At 33.2% G+C, this 9,516-nt stretch overlaps 1 long non-coding RNA gene across 1 annotated transcript; it reads left to right on the top strand.

Moving 5' to 3' along the window:
- LOC144543853 (uncharacterized) lies at positions 1–908 on the top strand. The gene is made up of 2 exons (XR_013508100.1): positions 1–343; positions 587–908. It is a non-coding gene; the product is annotated as an uncharacterized LOC144543853 (long non-coding RNA).
- The last annotated feature ends 8,608 nt before the right edge of the window (positions 909–9,516 follow it).

Below are 9,516 nucleotides of genomic sequence, written 5' to 3' on the forward strand. Positions count from 1 at the left end.
CCTCTCTTCTCTTTCACGCGCGAGAAAGGGGAATCGATCGCCTCCTCTCTTCTCTCGCCGATCCATCAATCCTCCTCTCTGCCTCTCGCTGATCCCTCTCTGCCTCTTCTCTCGCCGATCCACAAATCTCTTCTCTCACCGATCCCTCAAGTGAAGGAAAGATCGACCCCCTCCTTCGTTTCACTTTTCTCCCCACCCCCTTCGATTACCGACGTGGATAAAGTCGCCATGTTCGCTTTTCTCTCTCTCCCCACCCCTCCAATTCTACGAGCATGGTTGTTGTGCGCAGAGGTTCTATTCTCAAAGTTTTGTTGGGATCAATCAACTTGAAACTCAACCAAAGGTGCATGCTTTGGAAATTTACTTGTTTTTGTTCACAAGATTCTTATAATATGCTTATATGGATCGTGAATCAAATTGCAGTAGTACACAACTGAATTAATAGCTTGTATTAAACTATGGTAAGCTGAATTAATAGTTGTGTAGGTCTATGGTCAGATGGATGTGCTTGGATTTTTTACATGTATACTGTACTTATCGCCTTGCTTATTTCTACGTCTTTTGCAATCATCTTTAAATGTATCAGGCAAAAGTTCTAACAGAGTTATTTTGGACAAGAGGACTTAAACTGACTGGCACAGTGAGAGGAGCAGAGTTAGTCTTAGAGCTGCGATGAAGAAACAAAGCACAAAAGTTACAGAAACCGATGGCATGAGCTGAATAGAGTTCTAGTTTGTTTTTAATTTCTTGTCATGTAATTAGTAACAAATTCAGAATTTGTAGTGTTGTGGGTGGAAACTAGTAAATTAGGGCTTTTTTAATTGTAATTTTTTTTTAGTTATGTTGAGATTCAGAAACTTATCTTTTGTAAGCATAACAATTGAATGAAGAGTTTGAAATTGAAATAATCCCTTTATATCATGGCATTAAGGTTCTGGTGTTTATTTTTTAGGTTTTGTACTAGTGGCAAAACTGAAAAACAGTGAAAGTAATTAATGATTTCTTTTGAGGTTTTGCACTAGAGGTTGTTATTTTTATTATGATGGTGTTGTATTACTATTCAAACATAGAGTTAAGTACATAAATTTAAGCTATAGCTAAACATAGTTCAGGAATTGAAAATACCAAAAATAAATAAAGTTAGTAACAGTACTAAAATATGAGAAATAACAGATACTGGTAAATTTTCCACATGGCTTATGCAATGCCATTACATAGGGTCAGTTGTGTGTAAATTGAATAAAACTAAAACTGAAATTAAACAGTGACAATAAAAAATTACAGTAACCTGAATAAAACTAAAACTGAAATTAAACAAGGTATATGAATCCATATGACAACAAATTAAACAAGGAATATATATCAACCAACTAATATATCAATCAACTCGTGTCATCCATCTCTGGGTCTTGTGTGTTTTTGTTTCTTCATCCCAGCTGTAAGACCAAATCTTGTCCTTACACTGTGCCAGCCAGTTTGAGCTCTCTTCTCCAAATTACTCTTTTAGAGGAAATTTTGCCTGATACATTTAAAGATAATAGCAAAAGACAGAGATATATCAATAGCAACTATGAAAATGAGATATGGCTTTATTCAATATTTTTTAATCTCTTTCTCCCATTACTTTTACTGACCCAATCTAATTGTGTTTATCATTTAATAAAATGAGTGTTATATGAGTGAGTTTTCATCCAACTATCTTGTCAAATCCCTCTTATCGGCATCAGATCACCTTTGTTTGATCATATATCAATAGAACAATTAAGGTTAACTCAATTTAGGGCCAATATAAGTGTTATATGTCATGACATTAAGCTCATGCCCTTTAGAAACCATGCTATTTAGAAACCATGTCCTTTGGAAACCATATCACCTAAAAAATATATTACCTTATCAATTTCATATTTTTTACACAGCCCATCTATAACAACGGTAGAGTTCAGAGATCAAAAACTAAAATTTAGGACCAATATATGCTATATTGAATCATCAAGTCTACCAAAAAACAGAATGAGCCTCATATTCTACTTTGTTCAATCATTTCTAACATTTAACATTCTCTAATCATTTGCCTTACTCAAATCAAGCTTGTTTAGCGCTTTGAAGCAGGCTTGCACTTGTGCTTGAATTAGCTTGCTCAGTTATGATCTAAATTTAACAATTACACAAGCTGGTTGACAATGTATGAACAAGAACCAAACTGGGAAATTTGGTACCAGTAACACGAAGTACCTGACAGTGTTCTCCAAAATGAGTAATTAAATCTTTACCTCAAAATCGATGGAGTGTGATCAGGTCGCAGGAGAGACAGAGAGAGGAGATAGGCACGAAGGGGTCAAGAGTAAACACCAAAGTGAAGAAAGCAGTGATTACTTTGGAGCTCGTCAAATCCCGAAATCAGCTCTGAATGGGGGAAATCGCATGGAAGGCACGATGCACGGGAGATTGAGGCTAGGGTCGCGATTTCTGAGGAAGGGCTGAGAGAGAGAAGCACGGGACTGAGAGAGAGGCTGGGGTTCTGATTTCTGAGAAGGGTATTATTGTCATTATTTTTTTTTGTTAATAGAGTAATATAGTATTTGGGGCAAAATTAGAAATTAAACAAGTTTAGAGTGGCATTGGCATAATGTCAAACTTTGGAATGACAATTTTCAAAATTGGAGGTTTTGGAGTGGCATTGGCACAATTTTCCCTTTTAATAATTAGCTTGTTAGTTACAAAACATCTATTATATTATTAAAATATTAGTCACTAATTATATCATAGTGTTATATTGTTCATCAAAATATATATCTATATGAAATTTAATAAATTATTCATACAATATGCAATTTAATAAATCAATTTAAGAACAAATATCACATTTGTTATAGTTTAAAAGTGTAAACGGTCGGATACAGATAGTTAAAAGTCTTACTGTATCTGTATCCATTATAATTTTTCGAATACGGGTACGGATAGTCTTAGATACGAATACGGATACGGATCAGATAATTTAAGTATTTTTTCGGATTCAGACGAAATCAGATATTATCCGATCCATTTACATCCCTAAATCCAAACCCTTAAAATCTATGTACTTCATGAGTGATACACAGGGGCGGACCTAGTGTAGTCCAGGGGGCAGCTGCCCCCTCCCTAGATTTTTGAAAATAGTGAAAAAATAGGTTGATTTCGGTTTTCCCCCCCTTGAAAATTAGGTTGCCCCTCTCTGGTAAAAAATGGGTCAAGTTATTTCTCTTGATTGCTGATAAGAATAAGTCACTATTTCTCTTGAATTTTGTTGTTCTAAAATTCCTCTTCTTTAGATCAATTTCAGATAACAAAAGAGGGAGAAAAATCTTACAAAGAGGTCCCACATGTCATTGACCCAATAGAATGCTTCTTGTTATATTTTAATTCTTGGATAGGCTTGGTTTATGGTGAGCCCATGATTTTTTCATGTTTTTCATGTATTGGTCTATGATGGCATGGGTGTACCCAAAATAGCCCCCCCTTGAAAATTAGGTTGCCCCTCTCTGGTAAAAAACGGGTCAAGTTATTTCTCTTGATTGCTGATAAGAATAAGTCACTATTTCTCTTGAATTTTGTTGTTCTAAAATTCCTCTTCTTTAGATCAATTTCAAATAACAAAAGAGGGAGAAAAATCTTACAAAGAGGTCCCACATGTCATTGACCCAATATAATGCTTCTTGTTATATTTTAATTCTTGGATAGGCTTGGTTTATGGGGAGCCCATGATTTTTTCATGTATTGGTCTATGATGGCATGGGTGTACCCAAAATAAAGGGATCACATTAAATAAGGAGCGCAAATGAATTCAAATGGTGACTCTATGACAGTGGGCCCCACTGGTCGGATTGTCATCTAACACACCCAAATTGCACCCCAAATGTGCCTTAAATCTTGTAAAATCCATATAAAATCAACCTTTTGGAGGTTTTTAGCGTTCTTCATATCAAAATTCTCAGTTTAACGCGTAGAACATTATTATAGATTTTATTTTCAATAAATTCAAATCTCATTTGTGTGAATTTCAAAAAATTAGATTTTAAGACATTTAATAGATCAGATAAGCTAATGGGTTTGAACCCAATAAGATATTTGAATCCGATTTCTGCCCTTCCCTAGCAATAATCCTGCGTCCGCCCCCGATGATACTGTTGGGTTTCGGGGTAACCAAAATTCGTTTAGGCTTAAGCTGCGGAATGATCGTAGAACAAAAATTTCTAAGGCCAACTTAAGCTCAGGATTAAACGGGGTATGTCAGGAAACTTTCCAAGGCGGTCCACCTTCAGTATTCCTTTGGCATCAAAACCCAATTTAATCCTTTTACAGATCTACTCCATGATTGATTTCTAAAACTTTAATCTACTTACCAATTAAATAGATTAATATAACATAATTATACCTTGTTTCCAAATCACAGTTGGAATGCAGACCGAGCGAGTAGAACTACATCACGGGAATGATTCTCCTCGGAGCATCAGACGTCTGATGCCTCTATCGGTTATCCACCAGGACTAACCAGAGAGCGGTTTATTTCTTTTGCCAGAAATACCGTAAACCGCGGAATTATGTAAAAACACTATTCACGGGGAAAAGACGAAAACTCGTAAACACGAATTTTCGGTTACTCAGTTTCATCAATGAGCAAAACTGAAATACCGCGAAATTCAGTAAAACACTATTCATCAATCCCGTAAATATACTTCACAACAACCCGCAAGATTATACGTCAACTACGTATAACTTTCTTTTCTCAACCGAAACACTATTTGGGAGAGAAACCGAGAAAGAGAGAAAATACCGATTCGATTCTGCACGAAATGATACAAGTGAATTAGTGGTTTTTCTCTCTACCCCTCCACCCCTATTCATAGGGTTTAGGGTCGGTTGCCAAAAGACCAAAATGTCCTCCAAGTTCGGCCTATTAACAAGATATGCCATTGAATGGATAAGGATAATGACATGTCATGTGGATAGGATCGATGACGTGTCATCTGGATAGGATCGATGACGTGTCATCTGGATAGGATCGATGACATGTCATGCGGATAAGGACGAATCTGAAAAGACTGGAATACCCTCGGCCCGAATACAAATAATATTCGTATAATTATTCTGAACAATTATATATATATTTTTTGCGGTTGTTGTTTCGGTAATTTATACAACGTGTCCTGCACATTTATAAATTAACCGGTTAACTTTTATACAACGTGTCACACACGTTTATAAATTAACCAATGTTTTTGCTTGTTATTTTTACATAACATTTATAATTTAATTATAACACGTATAATTAATGATAACCATCTTACTATTGATCATAACCAATTTATAATCAATCACAATAAGATTCTCCGATTAACTCCTATATGGTGTGACCCAATAGGATCTGTGTTATGTTGGTAAATAGAGTTAAAACTGTTTTAACTTCTATAATCATGAGCGGCATCTGGCAACACATCATGACCATCCAATTACACAGATGATGCTGTACTGTACAATATCACGATCCAGTAAACAATTTACTTGTGTCTGTTCTTCTGTCTCATAGCTATCAGATTAGTTTCAAGGTAGATGTGTGTCATCCTTGCTAACTGAATCTTTTCTTGATCTTGAGCAGATTATCAAATATAATTACTCTTGTAATTATACCGTTAGCAGATAATCTTACTCTATCAAGGGGCCCAGTGATGCTATAGCTCGTATAAAATACGAGGGACAAATAGTATTCTTGGTAAACTATCACTTCCTCAGCTAAGCTATACATATGGAAAAACCACTGTTATGACTGCTTTTTACGGACAGCGGTAGATAACAATTACACATACATATTTCTCAGTAGGAACGATAAATACCTCATACTGTAGAACGTGACACTGAATAAAACATAAATGACACAAACACAATTCTATTTAATGTTTCATTCGGGGTCTGTCAAATACCATGTTCCTAGAACATGTATCTATGTGATTAAAATGACATCTCGTGTCAGGTGGTTTGTAAAACTTAACCATCTTTTAATCCACATAATAACCTTATCGCGGTAATTAGTGTTCCTGCTAATTACCTTGGTCAATGACATTTTAAGAGTATATATCATCTATATTATGGAGTTTCACAATTTCAGTCATGAACTCGAAATTATCCATAAATTCAATAATACTCAAGGCAACAAAATGATATATAAATAAACATTCAATTCATGAACAAAGCTTTATGATAAATTATCGTATTATTGACTTCTAGATTATTACAAACTAACAGATACATGTACATGCAAAATTTTGAATTCATTTGCCACTAAGGTCAAGCGGTAAAAGAAATAAATATTTTTATAAGTTATTTTATAAGTTGTTTTATATGTTCATTTTTCATTATTTCTTTGACCGCCTTATCTTGTGGCAAATGAATTTGAAACTTTCAAAATTTTACATGTACATTCATCACTTATGAAGTATATGGATTTCAACGGTTTGGATTCTTCATATGAAACCGGTCCTATATGCTTTTGAAGTTATGCTCATCAAATTTTCTTGGTGAGCACATCACATCCTAGCTTTACTCTATAAATTGAATCATATTTGTGTTGTAACCGAGAATATTATAACAGAATAAAACAAATTTCATGTAAGATAATATAAAAAAAATGACCTGTGCAGAAGGGAAAGCTAAATTTTGACTAATTTTGATTTTATGAAACTGGGAACAATGATTAGAAGAAAATTCGCGGTTAGAATTTAATCAAGACACTTTTTTTTTGTCAAAGCAGGTCGGAAGTTGCTTTCGCTTACGTTCCTTGATAATGGATTTCATTTTCTTAATCATAGTACCTTTGGGGGTCCGGATCATCTAAAATAACCCAATCTCTGGATTTTAGATAAGGACCGTCCGATTCAAATTCTTCGCTTGATATTACTTTGTGATTCGAACTCATTTTTCGGAATGCGTGCACTCCACTTTAGATGGATTATCACAAATTCGAATCGGATGATCCAAATTTAAAACTCAATCTTGAGTTACTTTACTGGATGTGAACTCGTACCTTTGATCCTGTTTGTTGGAGTCGATCAACAGGCCGTCAATTTTGTTTGCATGCGCTTTGCTCTCAAGTGAATCGAGCAGTCCTTAATTATAATAAAAATAAAATCGGGCAGTCCTGCACGTCCGTACACGTGGAGCGATTCTAGCGGACCAGTGCAAACAGGTTTTCAATACCGTGATTAAATTTGAAAAGATGATTATTGTACGTAATTACACTGTGATTAGTTATATTTGATCATGTTTAATCAATTTAAGTTAGTTTATTTAAGATTCACCATTCGATTAAGATCTAACAGTTCTAATTACACATGACTTGTATTTTCAGGTGTCATGCTGTGTCATGATCGGATCTTTTTGTGTGACGTGTCCTAACGTACCAGATTTTAAGAAAATAGTCACATCACGCGAGTAATCAAGGCACGTGACTGACACACATACCATTTTATGTGGTGATGTATCCGATCACGTCACGACTTTTTTAAATTCACAAGTGCAATGAAACATTCATAAAATTCGTGAAAAAAAAAGGTTTGTTTATCCAAGTAATTTAGACATTATAGTAGCTCTGATTAACAATACTTTTAGCGAGAAAATTATACCCGGAATAAGAACAATTTAAATAAAAAAAAGTGAATATTTGCATACCTTTGCATCTCTGATTGTCAAGTTCTTTAATTGTAAGGTGATAAAGACTATATACTGTTTTTTTTACGGAGAAAATTAGTAGCTAGCAAATTTTCTTCAATTTCTTTGAAAACTTGTTTAGACTTAAATTCATTCATGTTGCTAATTTAAATGGATGTCTATATTCGAAAGGAAGGAGTATATTTGTCAAAAAAAATAAAATAATAATAATAATGAATATAAGGAAATGAAAGAAACATGTTAAATTTTTATGAAGATCTTCGATATCAAGATCTTTTTTATGAGAAAATTGGTTATTTTTCTAATTAATAATAACGTTAAAGCGAATCTTAATAATCAGTTGCTTCTCTTTTTTTTTTTTAATCTTATAATCAATTAGATGACTATGTATGAATATTTATCTCAAAGATGATAGCTCGACCTCTGATATTCCCTAAAAAAGAAAAAAAGAGAGATAACGTTAAAAAGGGCAACTTTGCGTAAATTAATAAATTAACTCACTAAAGTTGTTTCATTTCGAATTAGGAGTGTCAATGGGTACGGTATGGATCGGGTGGAGACATTTTCATATCTATATCCATTAAAATTGATTTTATCCATATCTTACTTATATCCATTAAAAATTAATCTTACCTTACTCTATCCTTATTTGTTAACGGGTAACGAAACGGTAGTAGATGAATAGCGGATAATACTAATATAATAATTAGTTTTATTATATTTTACAAATTAAACATAAAAACTCATTCATTTCACACATATATAATTGCATTTCTAATAAAAAATAAAATAAATTTGCAATCAATTCCAACTAAATTGTTTTTTATAAAGGAAAAAAAATATTCAAAAACATGAATATATATTTAAGTTGGTTTTGAATTGAATATATATTTAGATTTTATAATTATAACAGGTACGAAATAGTCATTATTCATATCCATATTTAATAAGCTAATGAAAAAAAATACTTATTCATACTCGCCTTGTCAAGTACGATACTGATCGGGTACACAGCTAAAAAGGTACCATTGACACCCCTATTGCGAATTCTAACAAATTGGTAGCTTTGCGAAATAAACTTGGATGCAATTTTATTCTGCCTTTGTGTTGGTTTTAGACAAGATATAAAGGGACGAATCACTTAATAATTAATTAATCATACCAAAGCGGTCAATTCTATGTAAATCATTTATCAACTCGATAAAAATGCTTAATTGCAAATTGTTACAAGTTAAAATTAGTGTAGTTTAAGATAAATCGCAGGCTTTGAATGCCTATTTAATTATTTTGACAATTAAGCTTTTAAAATGAACCCACTTTTTTTTTATTATACATGTGCACAAGAAACGACTCGGTAGTGCTTTCAAAGCCACACGTACAGTTTCAAATAAAATACCAACTAAAATCATGCTTATCTTATTTCTTTTTCTAAACCAACTTATAGGATTCATGATTTTTTTTTCTGGTTTTTGGACGAGAGAGAAAAACATAGAATATTAACGTATTTAATTATAAGAGTTATCATGTAATATTATCCATATTCCATGCATATATAACAAAATATTAATCTAAATAACACAAGACTCCCCAAACCTCCCTCCCTTTCTTTATTTCACTGAGAAATTAATTTTACAAGACAATCTTTCACTTGTTACATATTTCTCTATGCTAGCATTATTTATAGAACAATATTAAGATCTTTTACATATCTCTAAATAAAGAAACAAATAATTAGCTATCTGTAGATATTCGGCCAGAGATCCAGTAAAGATATAGGCGCCATATACCACACGATGCATATCCTGGTTACCCATTCTT

The sequence above is a fragment of the Carex rostrata genome, chromosome 25 (assembly GCF_964058835.1).
Source record: "Carex rostrata chromosome 25, lpCarRost1.2, whole genome shotgun sequence".
NCBI classification, from domain to species: domain Eukaryota; kingdom Viridiplantae; phylum Streptophyta; class Magnoliopsida; order Poales; family Cyperaceae; genus Carex; species Carex rostrata.